General features: G+C 45.3%; 1 long non-coding RNA gene across 1 annotated transcript in view; it reads right to left on the bottom strand.

Moving 5' to 3' along the window:
- Window positions 1-3,745: 3,745 nt before the first annotated feature.
- LOC142589015 (uncharacterized) overlaps window positions 3,746-18,303 on the bottom strand; it is a 39,386-nt gene continuing 24,828 nt past the window's right edge. The window contains exons 3-4 of the long non-coding RNA XR_012829776.1: window positions 15,457-15,572; window positions 3,746-3,994 (exon numbers count right to left, since the gene is read on the bottom strand). This is a non-coding gene — a long non-coding RNA (uncharacterized LOC142589015). The remainder of the gene's footprint in view (window positions 3,995-15,456; window positions 15,573-18,303) is intronic.

The raw sequence follows: 18,303 nt of genomic DNA, 5'->3' as shown, positions 1-18,303 counted from the left end.
TTAAGAAAATCCTAATAACTCTCAGCAATGCATTTGCATGTCAATTTATGAAACCGTCACTGAAGTTCTTCAAGTGCAGCGGTTGAATGCCGGTTCCCACTAACCACTAACATATAGACTAGAGAATTACAAGTTTCAAGCTGTTGCTATAAAGCTTGTTGTTTCATAGCAAAGCACAAGCAAAATTAAGCGATAAATCTCATTAACCCTTTAACTGGCAGCTCAACAATATTGTCGACCTAACAAACACATCTGCGAAAACGAGACAAATCTAAATATTAGTGTGTGCCTCTCAATTTGCATCTGTTTATGTTGCGGCTCAACAGTGGAAATCCCAAAAATGCCAGTCGTGAGTAGCACCAGATGTTTTGATGGCAAAACTGGAGGACTTCGTCATTATTTTCTTAGCGCACAGGGTTGTCGTATTCTCACCAACGCGATTTTTTTTCTTTTGTTTAAGAAGGATGTTACTTTTTATCCCCATAGAGGTGCATCTCAACAACACGCATTGAGCTAGCCAAAGCAAGTATCAAACATCAGTTTTTGACCGTACGTTTACCTTCAACCAGCTGGTGAGGAATATTTTTGACCTACTGCATCTCGCCTACTTTTAGAAAACTCTTCAGTATTTCATCTCGTGTGTATATGAGCAACATAATGAAGAAATAAAGCAATAAAAATATTCCAGGTCAAGCCTTTTTATTCCTGCCAGTTAAAGGGTTATACGTATCAAGAACATGTTCAACACCACGATAAAGTTAGTTGCAGTCACGGGTGCGCCCACCCTGCATTTTTAACGTAATAGCGTCGAGGACTCCGCGTCGCAGAAAGTCCGGCGTATGGCCTCACGCGCCCAGCATCGACCATTTCGTGGGCGAAAAAACTATTCCGGACCACGCATACCCGACTACGCAGTCCCCCCGTTTAGCGCAAACGCGGTTTACTGAAGCAATTGAATTTCTGAAAGTATAATGCACCCGGAAAAATGTGGAAGTACGATTACACTCAACCTGCAGACCTGATGGCGTTGTATGGCTATTTTAATATATGGGGAACACAACTGGTGTTTCGCGGAAGATCAAACACGAGGCCCTCTTTTGCGGCGCTTCCACCATTCACCGAGCGTCACGTCCGGTTCCTTGCCACAGCATCTCGATGGCGCTGGCCTCCGCGCATGCGCGGCCAAGGCAAGAGGCTGCGTAGCTACCAGGACGCTGGCCTTCGTGCACAGCGTTCGGTGCCGGCGTTGACCGTTAAACATTACGGTTGCGTACGCTGTAGTTACCTGGAAGCGTGAGAAGCAGTCATGGATATTTGAGTGCTATTGCGTTCAATCAATCAATGAATCAATCAATCAATCAATCAATCAATCAATCAAGTTTTATATTCGCCGCAGACAGTACATTGTTACTGCGAAAATAGGGGGCCAGAGACTCTTAAAGGCGAAGTATAAGAGTGCTACAAATTGTATTCTACGTGCACGCCCTAACATTTAGGACCATGTTCTACAAACAGATTTTCTGCAAATAGAACCACGCGTGTCTGCCGCAATTATTTTTTTAGCTTGGCAGATAGCTTGCCAGTTGTCATGCATATTTGAATGCTATTGCGTTCCACTCTTAAAGGCGAAGTTTAAGACCGCTACAAATGTTATTCTATGTACACGCCCTTACATTTAAGACAATGTTCTAGAAACAGAATCACGCGTGTCGGCCGCAATTATTTTTCCAGTTTGGCTGACTCCCACATTCCAAGAGGAAGGACTGTCACCTTCAGCTTCAAACCCGTAATTAGTTTCGAATCATGGTAAGTGGTAAAGGCATTTTTTGGGATTATTCTTTTTATTCGATTATCATATGCGTACTAAACGGAGATCACAGCGCCTAAACCCATTTCGTAGGGCCGCCAACCACACTCTATCCCGGACCCGGACCCTAAATGCGTTTCAATTGACAATGTCCTAATTTCCCACGCACTTATTAGAAATGGGCTTAGCAAACCAGGTGGTATTCCTCAACGACAACCCCCTTAGGACGGACGTCGTTCATAAAAAATATGGGATGCAATAAATATTTCTGTTAATTATTAGCCGCACAGACTGCGACATATTTATGCAATGAAAATTACGAAGTCTCAATTTTGGCGGCATCAACATTGAAACGACTTAAAAACAAACAACTAACCTACGGAAAATGCAATCACATTATCGAGCTTCCCAGGTGCGAAGAATCCGTCCTTGTCATGAAATCGCCTGGGGTCAAAATGCTGTGGTCAGGCCAAAGATCAGCGTCATAGTGGGCTGCCCACAGATTAAACAGGACCACCGTACCTCTCGGTATGACGAAGCCATCGACTACGATGTCCTCTCTAGCCCTGCATGAAAGGGCACAATTAAGTACATAGTAGGTGCTAAAGCAATTCCTCTAAATTTGTTAAAGAAACAAAGGTGCCGTATCATTCGACCTATGGCAAGGAAGGAAGGACGGAAGACAAGAGGTGAAAGGCATAGACATTAACAAGATTTGGGTACTCTGCACAAGTGGATTTCGTAAAGGCAGAAAAGATAAGAAAACAAGAGAAGATAAATAGGACTCGAAAGGTGTCTAGGTCTCTTCTTCCGTACCTTGATTCGTTAGGCGTATGACAACGTTTCTACAGATATGATGGTCCTGACATATTTTGCAAATTCTTTGACAAATTTGTCATGCCAAAATTTCATACGCACTATACAGCTGATAACGTGAACGCGCCGACAACATGACAAGCACGAGTCTGCGTTCCGGTACACAAGTAATCGAGAGTATGCGGGCAAGTTTAAGGCCACCTTGTACTCAGACGCGATAGACCGCTAAAGGCGATCTAAACCCGACTATCCAATATCTATACTTCAAAAGTATATATCTATAATGAAGTAGTGTTAGGTTGTCCAGAAGTAGGGAGTCGCTCAGATTTCATTTCTGATTGCACCCACTGTGGCCGGTACCTCTGTACCATCTACGGGAGCTATATCTGGAAGACATGACTAATGAACCATGGAAGGAAATAAGACACTCAGACACTTCTGGAATCCCTGAGACAGCGCACAGTGGAGGTAAATACGATTATTGTGTACATTTTAGTCGAATGTATGCACAAAATATATTTAAATTTCACGGACAGGGTGCATTCTTCTGGAATAAACATTGGTGCTAGTTTATGGCGTGGGTAATGGGTAATATCAATTAGTTTTCACATTCTTTATGAAGCGTTTCACACTTAATGCATCAAGAAAATACAGTAAAATTTGTGATACGATTTGTTTAGAATATCTGCTCATCAAGGTTTCTTCTGTGTAGTTTACGCTCTGTTGATGGTTCATAAATCTATGTATAGTTCTCATTACCTTTTCCCCTGTACTCAACGTCGATCAGTTGGACAAATTTCAGTATCTGAACGTAGTATTGTGTGACACCAACATACTTCCTTTTTGCTAGGAGCAATTTTACTCCACATGGAAAACAAAAAACATTCGTGTAGTCGCATGCATAAAAAGTCTAGGAATGAAAGAAAAAAACCTTCACGAAACAGTTTGTATGGAGTTTCTCGGTAAAAAAATATTTTAAACTCGTTTACGCGCAACGCAGTGCATTTACCAGCCTCTGGAATTGATACTGCAATTATTTATAATGTCATCATAGTCTGAACTACCGCTCAGCACGCGACGACACGCAGGCACCCAGAACATTAGGTCCGACTTACCCTCTTGGCATTGCCAATGGCGGCGCCGGTTTCCATCGGTGGATTTCCCAGCAGCAAGCCAGGGTATAAGGCATACGCCTGCGATCTTCCCATGTGGGTAGCCTCTCGGTACCAACGACTTCGCCGATTTCTTGGTGCGCTTTGCTTTGTATGTCTTGGTTTGCGGCAAAGTTGAGCAGGTGCCAATGCATCGTGTTTGTCCTGCTGAACGTGACAGCAATTAGGAAGGTTTTCACGCTGCCTACGAGAAACCGCTCTGTTGAAAAAACGGCAAACTAAATAGTCATTGAACAGTCAAGGCTGCTGTACAAATATATAAGCTGCGCAGTTGTCCTGAGCGCCACTTCTGAAGCAACTACATGTTTGAACCGGTAATCTTACAACCAGTGTGCATGACTTTAAGCATTTGTTCTATCCAACGCCTTCTTTTATTGCTTTACACAAACAACGGACTGTGTTAATCGCGGTTCAATTTCCATTTCACCCTCCAGGATATTCGAAATAAAAACCGCCCACTTATCGAATTTCAGCTTAGCGCTATGTGCCACCTTAGTTATGGGAAAGCAAAACGAACCTTTTCGCTCCATAGCATAGCTACAAGCACACGTACTGATTCCATCATTCTTTTGTAGCGTCGTTCCACTGCTGTTCGCTGCTATAAGCAAAGGAAGGCATCCGTTGTAACAACGGACACAATCTAGGCCTTCTATTTTTTTACATCACTCACAGTAACATACTCAGGAAATAAAATCAAATTCCGACACAAGATTGCTGCCCCCTTAGACAATGTTGCTAACTGGGTGCTTCTATTATTGCGTGAAAATTGCACTTAAGACATATCTCTCCTTCGCGTTATTGTGACTACTAATACGAAAGTTTTCACCCCAGCAAAAATTAAGGTAATATAATTAAATTTGGTAGTATCTTTTACCACACTAGCTTCTTTTATATTTGCACTGCAGGGAAACGCTAACTTTTGTCTAAAAGCTGTCCAGAGGGCCCGTGAACGAGCGGAGAGGCATGGCCTCTCTGTTCCGACATGAGACTAGCCAACGGCTGGGCAGGCACCTGTAGGCCCCCGCTTAGCTCCTCAGGACCCCAATAAAGTCGTTTGCTGCTGCTGCTGCTGCTGCTGCTGTTTCTTTAATTTGTGACACTCCTATTTGCTGCAACTTAATTTAATATATTTAGGCCCTTAGGACATCTACCGGTTAAAGTGCATTAAAGATCACATAGCAGACGCCAAGATGGTTGCTGCAGTCGACGTTTAATGAACTTCCGTGAAGAAAGCGGGAAAATTACAGAAGTTACATTGTAATTTGTAACAGAAAATGTTTAATTAGTTGCGCCGAAGGAAAATTTTTATAGATTTATTCATAGAAAAGTGAAGACAGCTTAAGGAAGTGTGTAAAACCAGGTTTTGCGAAACAAGAAAAAACAGAAGGCCGGTGTGGGAGTTATTACGCGTCGCACTTCCATGTAATCATAGCAGTGCATAGCACAGATATTGTCACGCAGTACTGACCGTGAAGAAAGCAGCAAAAGTGGGAATGACGAAAGTAGCGTTTTATTGGGCGAACGTCTGCCCTGAAGAACAGGCTATACTTGAAGAACGAACGGCGACAGCGGCGAACACAGCCGGAGATTGTCGAAACTCTGAGGTGCCAGTCAAGTGCGTCGGCTTTTATACACAAGCCGTCGAACGTTCCAGAGTAATCGCTGGTGCGCGCGTGTCTTCCAGGAACTTCTAACCGGCCTAGAAAACTCGGCCGCTGCGGTGGCAGAGGTAAGTGGCGCCATTCATCGGGAGGGCGGGAAAACAAATCCACTTCCCTTGTGCGACCTCATAGAACGGCGCTACCCGGCGCTCGCCGATCCAGGAAGCCGTGCCCTTTCGCCCCTCATCCCAACTCCTCCCCCTTGCCTTCTCTCGCAACGCCCTCACCTTCGACTTTATCCGCACGCGCCCGGTGGCCCAGCGCAAGCTTAGACCGCTGCATGACGTTTCATGTTTCGTCATCTGCTGTTATCGTGAGGCGTGCGCTGCTGTGCGTTGACCGGCGTGGGCAATTTGGTAAGTTTTGTGGTCCTCGGCAGCTGTGTGCTTGTTCTCCGCGATGTTTCACCTGTTTCACGACTCGCACCGCTCGGACATTGTGTAGTGGTGCACGAATACCCCAAGAACAAGCCCTGCAAGGTTGTTCCGAGTGCCTAAAAGAACAGGTGATCGGGCAGACCGAAGGACATCAGAAGGTAGTACATGTACACGAACACGGCCCTGTCCATGTGTGTGCTCCATGAGTCTCCGGATGTCGTTGCACCTTGATTGTGCTAAACTTCCTTCTTACCGGTAGAAAAAGCTGGCAAATAGATGCACCTCCTTATTGTCACCTGGTCTATGAATTGTATATTTATGTGCAATGTCTCCTTCTGCCATTTGAGTAACTTGCCCAGCTTTCCATTCCACTCTCAGTGCTTTTTGTGTGTGTCGCGTTTTACAAACGCACTAAGAGCTGAAAAATTACTGTTCGTGTTTTTGTATTATCTCACTAATCGCCGATGAGGAAACCGCGCGAAGAACCTTCATGATACCCTTTCCTTTCCTCTGGAAAGCATTAGCAATGCAAGTGCCCTAAATGCAGATTATCACAGTTCGTGTTTATCACACAAAGCAGTGCCCAGTACGTACGACTTAGTGCCCTAAATGACAGAATTTTACTGCTAAGCATTGCATTCAGGGTGAAAGAAAAGTCGTGTTGTTGGCTTAATTTACCTGGTCTTTGATTGAGGAATATGTCTTTCTGCGAATGTTTTCTATGTGCTGCTGTAAAAGCCGACTACCTTATGTTCACCCTTGCTACCGTTACTCAAGTTGTGGCCAAGTGCAAAATAGTGTGATAATGTGTATTTCAGTTTTTAGTACAATGTTATTTTTGTTCTGCCATGTCTTTTTTATTTTGTTCAGTAGTAATTAACATGTGGCGCATTTCATATACTTTTGTGCAGGTTTATAAGTAAGCTCTCGTTTTTTTTTCTTGTATGGCTGTAACTCAAACAATGTAAGCATTTTATTCTATTAGCTATTTTTCGTGTGCTTGTTTTTGTCATTACCAGTGAGTTGTGCCTTTCTTTATTTGTCATGGCTTTGTGCAAGTTATGTGCAATATGTCAGTGAGTATATCAGAAATATTTCTACACTTTGGTGTTTAGGGCATTATATAAAAAAACTTTCATATGTGTGTACACGAAACGGCCTTCGCGTTTTCTTGAGTTTTATATTTTTTGTTATTTCACTGTCTCTGAACTTGTGTTGTTTAGTAATCGTGTACTATAGCGGACGAACGAAACGGGAACAGCGGAGCGCGTGGCCGATTGTACCATCAGCGAAACCTGCTGGCATCTCTCAATTCAGGCGGTAAATGCGAGAGTGCGTGTCCCACTGCGATATGTTCGACCGCAGTTTCCTGTGCGCAAGTTTTTTTTCATACCGGCGCACCGCTGACATTGCCGTCACAGCAGCTGTTCGTGGCACGCGGTGTTGACTAAAGGCAGCCCGCACATGCGAGACGAGCGTTTGCTTTGCTCACTATCAATCATTGCTTTTTATTTATGTATTTTTTTGCCACCATCGTCTCTTTGCCACCACGGGCGCTTTAAGTGATGGAAGGTAGCAGCGCGCGTGTCACTCAATTGTACCGTTAAAAATGCCGATTTCACAAGAGCCACACCTTAAGGCGGTTGTGTTGCCTTGACGGCGCTATTGTATATAACTGCTGTACCCGGTGTTCCTAAGTCATGTCTGGTGTGTCGAGAGAAGACAGACTTCAGATGATTGCTCTTTACCGGTACAATGTACGGCAACGTTACATTGCTGCATTGCAGGCCACCAGTTGTCGGCTGTTATCGGATTCTCCAAGCGTGCGTGACGAGGGACGGCTTGTATATCTACCTCATGCACACGGATGTCGAGCTATGACAGAGGACCAGGATCTTCAAATCGTGGCATGCGCAGCTGAAGCGCCAGTTTGGAAGCCCCATATGCAGCTGAAGCCCCACCGGCGAGCCGCATCAGCGGCGCGCCTGTGCGGCGGTATGATAAAACTACCACACAGGAAACTGCGGTTGAACATATCGTAGTGGTACGCGTACTCTCGCACTCACCACCTGAATTGCGCATGGCCAGCAGGTTGCGCTGATTGCATTATCGGCCACGCGCTCCACGGTTTGTGTTTCATTTGTCCATGGCTGTACATGTCATCTATTTTTCACCTTTGTTTACTTTCTGAGCGTGTATCATACGAAGTTATGCGAAAATATATGTTTTCGGTAACGGAAGTCAATAAAACGAGGCTAAAGAACTGCTGTGTTAGAAGTGGAATTTATATATGTTCTAGCATATGCTGGCATAATAAAAGTATGGACAAGACTGCGTGCGTGCTGACGTATAAAGAATCCACGGCGCACCCCGCGCCAGTTCACGAACAATGCCGGGGGTGCGTACGCGCGCGACAAAAAAAAAAAAATACCCGCCGCGAACAGACAAAGAGAAAGCAAAAATAAAGGGGCGCGGGGCATAGGGGAGGGTGGAGAGGGAGTGGAACGGGTCGTCATAATAAAAAGAAAGCAAAACAAAGAGTGCTAGGATGAGGAGGTGCCGCGCGCCTGCTCTTTCTGTTGCAATGACAACGTAAACACTCGTGTGCACCGCCATTTTGCCAAAGTATCGCCCTCATGCTAGGGCCCTAAATGAAGGTGACCTTGGCGTTAGCGCCGAACGAGCGTCTGCTCAAAAACAGCCAATGGCAGCAATGCGAAGATTCACCCCTGGGGTTCTACATCATTCGCGTCGCGCATACATGCAATCAGATTACACAAGCTTCGGTGACAACAGACAGCGAATAGAACCATCGATAACATTCCAGGAACTTCCGATACATGCAGGCGCATCCCGCGTTGCACGATAACATTTGTTAGACGGTGGAATTAAAGCGCTCACCGGAAAAAGGTAAAGTCCACGTGTCAATGTAGAATGCCTTCGCGCTCTATCCTTGGTTAATGCTTCATCGCGCATAGTGCTGTTGAATCAGGCGGGCGTTCCTTTGACCACTTTCCTCTGCATTTATAGCATTGCATGTTTTAAGCGTGCAATGGTTTTTGCCCCCGCTGTCGGTGACGTTCAAGAGACCTCAACCGAAAATTTAATGTCATTGTCCATGCGCTCACGAAGAGAACGTAGCTAGAATGAAACGAGAACATCCGGGCATTGTTGCGAGCATGAAACGAAATCATCCGGGCTACCAGTCAAGACGTAAGGAAATGCGGTATCTGACTCGCCACAGTTTGTACAGGAAACCATTAATGAGCTAGTTACTGTCTAATGGTTTTACAAAAATATTGCTTTCGATTTGTTATTATTGTTTGCTTATAATATCACTGAAGCTGTAAGTTCTAGTACACAAAAGTTCCATTTGGTATTTCTAATGGTGAGGTTCAGAAGGAAGATGCCGGGCACCCTGCAGCCAGTCGTCACCTTCTTGCGCTGACACAGGGTTGACTGTGCTCGCTTTCACGCAAGCAGTCCATGATTTCCGCGGCGCGGGTTTTGGCAACGCCGGGAGGTGGTAGAACGTTGCGTGACCAAGCAGGCCGTGTCTGGTGGGGCGCGGATTGCTGCTTCGCCGAGACGAGAGTTGCGACGAGGTTCAGCTCAAAACAGGTTCATTTCCACTCAGCAGGCTTTCAGGCCTGCATCACGTCGTGGCCGTACACACTTTTGCGTGGTTCCTCATTTCAGTGAGGTCGACATCACAAACGCCTTAGTCGAGCAATGCAGCCCAATTAAAGGAGAGTTGGGAAGCGTTCTCTGGAAAACGATCGCTAAGCGAGTTATACGCCAGAGCAGCAAACTGCTCGACTGCGCCGCCAACGCCAGGATTATGCGGACGTTCACGAAGGTGATAACAGTGCCGCAGACCGCGGCCACCTGCCTAAGGCCGCGCATTTGAAGCCAAACACTTCGACGCGACAAGAAGAAAAAGTAGTGACAGACGCTGAGGGCACAGCACTGGTGGAAGTAGAAAGGCGGTTAAAAGAGCCGGCACCATAGACAGCAAAAGACGCTTTATGGACGCAAGTCTCTCCTGTCACTCTCTGTGACCGGAAACAATTGCGTCCATGTGGACCAGTGCAAAATATGGTGTGGTGTGGTGTGGTGTGGTAGGGTGTTGTGTTTTAGGCTATCCCCATTGCGAACGCGCACTATATCCATTTTAAGATTGTGGCTACTATCATCTCGAACCGATCACCGTTACCGGTAGCCGTTTTATGCTTACATTTACTCTCGATTACGGAAGAACCAGTATTTTTCTTTTGTGACTGTGCTATTGAGACACTGCGATTTATAGAGCGTATTGGCGTGCGTACAGGTTAGCTTCTGTTAGGCGTTTTCCTTGAAGTGATGTGAATACTTACATAAACAAAACCAGTGCAACAACTAGGGAGTGCGCCGAAAACGTGCAAGGAAAAACTTGCGCAGCACTATAATGTGTGAAAATTGATATGTGCTAGAGCTAACGAAAGAAAGCAGCGCATGGAACCAAGTCCTCACACGCTACTTGCCAATAACGCTCTCTATTTTACGGAACATGCATATCGGCCCCGACTACCACAATTTATCTTGACACAATCAAATATATAAATAAACGTACACAGGGCAACCACAGCTTTGAGTAGTTTTGCGCATGGAGCTTTATTACTAGCTTTAATGAACAGCACCAGTACCGGAGCTTCAATGCTCACAGGCAAGACGCTTTCTTGAGTGTAACGAATGTGGGTCATTGCCATAAGGTTCTGATCGAGCTTGGCGCAACAATTCGAGAGTTATCGAGTAATGTTTGAGAGCACTTTGCTGACGCTGGAAACGCACGTCGACGAATAAAATAATATGAATAATACTAGGGTCAGCATAGGTTTTGTTTCCACAGCAGTGCTCTTTTATAAATTTCGTGTGGACGGATATCAGTGAGTCTAAGAACTACATGGCTTGGCTTCGTTGAATCGTGGAACAAAATTGTAGTTCCGTGTTCATGAATTATTGACAATGAAGGGGATTGTTATAATGTAGAATCCTTAGCTGCGATGAACTTGTTATATTATAGAATCCATGGCTACGATAAACTAGCCTCACAACAGCCTAGCAACTGAGCCGTAACGAAGACGGCGGACGTCGAAATGTTGATTATTCATTTTGAATATATTCTACTGTATACAAGATTACATTATTCGATGAGCACTGTGCCTGCTTCCTCCGTTACTAAATAAACAAGCACCCAGTAAAGAGGGACAGCTAGCTTCTCCATATTCGAATACAGTTTGCAGTGGGTGCTACCCGATGTCGTTGCGGCTGTCCCAGCATTTACATGTCGGCTCCGTACTCATCTTCAGCCTATGCCATCCCTTGGCTACGACAGAAATGACAGTAACTTTCGACATGCAAAAAAAATTGACCAATGGTTACGATACTCCCTAATGCGAAATTTGAACGCAGCTGTACACGTGCTTTCATTTCGCGTGTACTGGATGGTGCGTACAATGTGTCTCGGGAAGCACGTTCCAAGCGGAGCGAAGTGTGGCGCAACTGTCTCGCTAATCCGGAGATCGCAAGACGCTTGCCGTGGTTGACGTGTGGGCGGAGTTCATAGAGGCAAACCTTCGCTAATGCAGCGCTTTGGTGAACAGACACGGTGCGGTACTCAGGCTCCATCTGGTAGCCACTGTGGTCACAGAGTCTGTCTTGCGCGGCACTACCTTTTTCTTCTCACGCTTTCGCCATATCTTTTTGCTCTGCTTTCAGCATCATGGTTCCGCTGCGCCCAGCTCCTCCGCTTTCCTCCTCGTTCTCTCTTCCCTATCACCATCTCTAATCTCCCGCTGCGCTTCAAGTTTTTCCTGAGCCTTCACTGGGCTCATTCGTTTGGTTACGAGGCACGACGCCGACGCTCGCCGCAGGAACGGGCGCGTAAGAACTGCGCTCTAAAAGAGCAAATCCCGGTTGCAACCTAAGAAAGCGTTAGGCAGCGCTTAGTAAGACGCCTAATTTGTGGCACTTCGGGGCACTATATGTTATCAGTGACGCTCCCTTTACTGTCGTGTCATACCCGTACGTGGGATCCAACCGGTACTGCGAGCTCGGTTTCCTCAAGGAACAGTTCGTAGCATCATGCTTTTTCTGGCTAGAAACGCTGCGATCCGGAGGCGCACCATCGGAAGCGGCAGCGTCTGCGCCTTCGACAAGAAGTGCAACGTTTCAATGACGCATCTCAAAACGCTAGCTATTATCAGGTACGAAAGCGAACACGCTCCCTTTACTGTGATGTTACCGTCCTGCATCGCATGATCACACCAGTGCCACCGTCCACTTCTTTAGGGCGGTGGTGGATTGCAATTTTACATTGGCGCATCAAAATAATTAAACACTGACCGGCAAATCACGGTTAGTTCCCCTAAAAAGCTAAGCCACAGTAAATACACGGGTCCATTTTATTGCTTAATTTGAACTGACAAACCTAATACTCTCTGATCCATGGCAGCACTCCGAACGCAAACGACATGCACAGTTGCACGACACATATGAAGAAGAAAACGCTTCCCTTGAGATGAGCGCTTCTTAGAGGGCATCTTAAACGGGCGACGTTTCCTGCAACATGTGATTCTTGCTCGCGCAAGAAAATGCGATCTGGCGCTGCTGTATCAGCATGGACACCTTGAGCGGTCGATACGTACAGGCAGCGCAAAAAATAATTTTAAACAAACGGCTAAGCGCTCGCCTTGAGATACAGATATTAGAATTTTTACAAGAAGTATGGGAGCTTGTTTTGTTGATGCGCTCTGAATCTTTTCCATTCCGTCCATCAACTTCCAGCTTCCAGCTCCGTGCGTCAACTTCCAGCTAGCGAACTGCGGGGTGTTGGCCTTTTCGTTTTGTTTCTCCCTCGCGTAACCCAACCGGCGCGCCCTGGATGCTCACCTTTGGTTCCGTCGCTTCAAGTACCCAACGGGGCTGGCTTTAATGTTCAAGGACCCCGCAACCCCAAATAATCATCAAAAATTAGAAATCGAGTGGGAGGGAAGGTAGACTACACAATTTTTTCGGAAGATGCGAACTAACCGCTGCTTAATCCGGAACATGACACTAGCGCTGCTAATGCACCTGTGCTGTGCGTATAATTGCTATCACAATAAAGCAACATAGGTTAGTGCGCAGAAGTGCTGCTTCACAAGACATATGCCTTTGTGTTTCATGCTTCAGTGGTAAGAAACTTTTTGGACCTGAATGAATGCAAGAAGAGGATTAAACGCTTTCACAACCACAGTCTTGTTAATACACAGTGGTGCTCAATTTGTCAATTTGTGTGACGTTTTTTTTTTCTCAAGAGGTGGCTAAACTATGTCACAATGCTGAAGTACTTCCCCTATGATCATGCGACGTGGTTTTTAACCTTTTGTGGCATATTGTCCACTACATTGAACAAATTTTGATATTTTTGGACCAAGCTGAGTGCTTCGGAGTTGCTCTTGTACACAACGTCAAGTTTAGTAGGCAACAAATGTTTTCTATGGCTGCCTTAGAAGGTGCCACCGACCGCCATATTTATCAAACTTTGCTTCAAAGATAGCGTCCTGCTACGTACCCAAGCTTTCACCTAACACTGTCGTGACACTGCCTTTTTGTGCATATAACGGCCTACCCGCGATATAAGAAGCCTTCAGAGGCAAGGCGTGTAAATACTGTGGCAGGGGAATGCGAAGTTCTGTCTGCAGAACACGTATTATAAGAAATGGACAGTCACTTTAGCCTATGCCGAAGAGGGCGAAGGCGAAAGCCTGCGCACTCAAGAGTCATTCATCAAATTACTTGACTTTCTGATTGGAATGCATTGTTCCTTATTGATGCTTGTTTTCTGCCACGAGAAGTGGTGGGTTCGAGTGCCTTATTTAATTCTCTATTAATTAACTGTGCCTTAAACATCTTCGCCTAAACACCAAAAGTTGTCGGCTCGACTTCCGAATCAGCTTGAGGATTCGGCTCGAGGTCGTGGATTCGAGTGCCTTATTTACCTCTGTATTAAGTACCTGTGCCATAAATTCCTTCGCCTAAACACGAAAGGTTGTGGGCTCGACTTCATAATGAACTGGATGATTCGGTTCGAGGTCGTGGGTTCAAGTACCTTAAGTACCTGGATCCTAATGAAATTTGCCTTACTATGGCAAGACGAGTGGCAACGGAGCCAGCTGTGGAAGAAGACGACCACGAACGCGGGGGCAGTGGCGCGAGTGTGTGTTTGCGCGAGGCGAGCTCACTTGACTTTCTGTACCGGATGCCGCGTTTTCCACGCCATCGTGGATATGGGCCATTCAAGGCTTTCGCCTTAAACGTCAACTGCAATGGACGCCATGCATCACAGGAACAACAAAACGCGCACGGAAGCATATTCTGCATAATGCAGTCCTGGCTCTTTACACCTTCAAGGAACTAGTTCTTCGTATTTGCCCCATATTTTCAGGTAGTGACACTCTGTGCATTATACGTCCCAGCAAGCTATTAGGGAGAAGCAATTGAATGAGGTACCCGCCGCTCTTACCGTAGCAATGTACCCTGCCCTACCCCTCTCACCCCTGCCCAAGCAAGTTTCTTTGCCGGCGGGAAAGTCATGGGTACTTCAATTAATTGTACTGTTGAAAATACGAAACTGCGCAAATATGCAAAGCGTCGGTCAGTAATTGCGAAGCGACATATAAAATGCGCGAAATGCAAACGTATCGCAGGCGTAGCCAGGGGGCAAGGGGGAGCACACAGGGAATGTGTACCCCTTTCCCTTCCACTTCCAAAATTATTAAAGCAAGATATGTGGTATAAAGTAAAGTGCAACAACAATCGCGTGTCCAGTTATCTTCACCCCCCAATATAAATAGCAGGCAATGCCGCTGCAATGTGTACTTGAAATTACCGGCAAAAGTGGATGTTTCTTTCATATTCTATAACGCAGAGTAACGTGCGCCACATCTAGACGCTTGTGTTGCAATGCACTTCTGATAGTCATGCAAAAAGGTTGTCTATTACACCAATAGACTACGTTCGGCACATACACTCACTGGAGCTGCTGCGCAGCATGTTGTCCCCTGTAATGAAATTTCTGCGTCTTGTGAAACATTTGAAAGCAGAGAAAACAGTTTTCTTGATGTTTCTGTACGCAAATTGACCAAAAAGTAAAAGTAACCACAATTTGCTTGAGTAAGCTTTCTTCATGCATCAAAAGTACATTATTTCCTATCGGATAAACTACACGAGCAACGACGACGCCTAAAGTACTCATAATAATTGCGAACGAAAATTTTCTATAGTGTAGTGGCATTCGAGTACTAGCAAACCAGCAACGAATAGAAAACGTAGCTTTTTTCTATATCGCTACGACAAAACTCCTCTTTAGTTAGTTGAAGTTTTACCCAGTATTCTAAATTACCTCTCTCGATTCCTCTAAGCAATTGCCCAAACACTTTACACGATACGCTCCCCAAAATTTTTGAAAATCGACGTTTTTTTTACTGGCGCAACATGCAAGAACTAAAACATGTTTTCTCCCCCAAGAAACGTAATATAAAATCTCATATGGCTCTTTAATATATATATCATTTTTCAGAAGAGCAGCAGTGCAATTTCACCTTGAAATGTTGGCAATGGCTCCGGTCTCACTTCTTCTATCTTCTTCATATATCCCTCGATGAATCCTCGTCTATCGTTTTCACACGTACTTGGCTGGTAATTCCGAATCTGGTGTCTATAAAAGGGTTTATTCGTTTCGGTCGATTAGTGTTCATAATTTCAGGAGACACAACAACAAAAAGCATCCTGAAATAATGCAAAACCCTAATTACGAAATCTGCGTGTCTCAAGAAGAATACATTCCTTTAGAAGTGTACCACTTTACCACCATGTTTCTGAAAACAATCGCTGCTATTCGGTTAACGACCCTCAGGCCAAATTTGGTAAAGGTAATTGATGCCTGAGCCCAATTAGAACATTTCTTATTTTCTTTCTGCATGAGAGCAGTATCGCCTTTCCCAAATGTCTGAAAGTAGAAGCTTTAATAAAAACTTGAGCCTTCTCACATTTTATTGGTAAACGCATTTTCCAGTTGTCTTTGGAGGCGTGTTACGTATTTGCCTGTTTTCACCTGATATTCGGACTTTAACTGGTGTAGTTCGTTACTTACCAGAAATAAAGCTTTCCAAACACGTTCACCATAGCTACAATCCTGGTTATTTGTTGTGGCACCTATGTGGGCCGGTTGAGCTCAATATGTACGGTGCTCGTATCAGTTATTGTCTGTCTATAGCTCTAGTTCCGCAGACGTGTACAGCGCATTGCGTTGAAAAAAATATAAAGTGGTTCGCTGTTTCCCATCCATGTGCCCTCGTGGCACCAGGAGGGTAATGAGTGCGAGCCGCTGGCGTACAAATGTAGCATAATAAAAGCATAATCACGAAGAATCATGACTATATTATGAAAACTCCTTCAACACAAGAAGGCACACAAAATATTTTCGCCTGGTTTGAGTTTAACGACGTCATGATAATCTGAACGAAGACTTTTCAGCTCAACGGAAGAAAACGCTGCTAAACAATTGATAAGATATCGAGGAATGCAAAACTTTACAAGCTCAGGGTAATGTACCTATTTCTCCTTTTGTTTCACCTGATATGCTAACATTCGCTCATTAAGAAGAGCCAGTAATTTGCCATGCGAAAATTTGCGATTATTCCTTGTGGAGGTTACTCATTTTTCTGTACGTGTATCAGGCTTTTCAACGAGCACTTACCTCATTACTGCATTTGCGTGTACGCGACTTTCTTCCGCACGCAACATCTTTTCGCACGCCTATGTGAGTAATTGTTTAGATATATGTTTAGGCACATATTGGGCTTGATGTCTGGCGACACCTTCATTTTTGCACTCCAATAAATGCTTTCAGCACTTTAGAAGAAGTCGCATACACTCATACTTCGATTCAGTGAAAATTTGTTTATCGTTTAGCGTGCATGGCACAAGTGCTTCTTCGGAATATTCTTAGTAAATCGAAGTATGTTCTCTTGCTTTTAGATACGGAAAATGCTCTGCTTTCCGCTTGTATAAGAAGCAGCTATTTCGAAAAGTTTAACGAAAATGTACCTAGCATAAAGAAATATGTTCACAGTGAACTGATAGTAATTTCCCGCATTGGTATAAGTCCTACAACATAAATTTTACAACAAATGTCTTCCTTGTTTATGCTTGTTTAAGCTGCAGGATATTGAAATCATTGTTAGCACGAGGTGAACAAAAATTCGAGGAAGTCTAAGTACTCGTGAGGAGTTGTGAGTGCGACAGCACTAACGTCCATGTGAACACTGCTGAAGATACTCGAGTTTTGCTTCGGGGTATGTTATCGAGTTTTGCAAATAAATTGGTGCGGGTTCTTTTGTTTTTCTTTACAGTTTCTACGTTAACAAGCTGGCTGTAGACCGGAGTCACTCGGACGATATTGCTGAGGAACCAACGAAGCCGCATGCCACGGACCTCCTTCTTGCCGAGAGACGGAGGAAGCAGGAGTGGCCACCAAGACCGGCAGGCGCGCGTAACAGCTAAGCCCATTGAGAGGAAGGGTGAGAGAGAGAGAGAGATACTGAACGCGCGCTGGCAGCTCCCGCAGTCCCCAGTGGCGCGACGGCCTTCACCGACAACAACCATCTCCGTCATGGCGCGCTCGTTGCGTGGCGTCGCGGCGATGCCCGCTCCCCTTAATCAACAGCTGGCGCACTACTGAAGTAGGTGTGACGGCAGGTGATGTGGACACAGCACGCCTTAATGTGAAATTTGAGCACAGTTCTATACGTGTTCTTTTGCCCCGATATATTGGCTGGCATGGCCAACTTGTTTAGTTAATCGGGAGATCGCGAGAGGCAGCACTTGGATGACGCGAGGGCATGATTCACAGCAGCCACCGCAGACTGACCTCCACTGATGCAGCGCTTTGTTGCCATATATGCTATTGGTCGACGCGCTCACCGCATGTCATCGTTGAACAGACGACGGCATGCCACTCTGGCGCCATGTCGTAGCGGTCATCACCTTAGTGCCCGTCTTGGTCGGCACTGCGCTTTTCTTCTCCCGCTTTTGCTCCTCCTCCGCTTTCCTTCGTCCACTCTCGTCGCTGTCGTCGTCTTTCATCCCCGTTACGCTCTGCGTTGAGCTATGCACTGCGTTGAGCTATACACTGCGCTATACTCTGCTTTGAACTAATTGAGCTACCGATTGAGCGCTCAATTGGTAGAGCATCGCACGCGAAATGCGAAGGTTGTGGGCTCGGTCCCCACCTGCGGCAAGTTGCTTTTTCATCCACTTTCATTTCCACTAATTTATCGTTTCCTTATTTCATTTATTAAGCACAAGTAATTTCCCCTATGTTGTTTTTGGTGTCAGTGTTTATTGGCTTCTTATGATATTGTATATGTAGGGGTCATTCCACCCAA

This window comes from Dermacentor variabilis, chromosome 7, assembly GCF_050947875.1.
Source record: "Dermacentor variabilis isolate Ectoservices chromosome 7, ASM5094787v1, whole genome shotgun sequence".
Classification (NCBI taxonomy): Eukaryota; Metazoa; Arthropoda; class Arachnida; order Ixodida; family Ixodidae; genus Dermacentor; species Dermacentor variabilis.
Note: the sequence above shows the minus strand (reverse complement) of the source record. Positions and strands in the feature narration are given on the sequence as shown.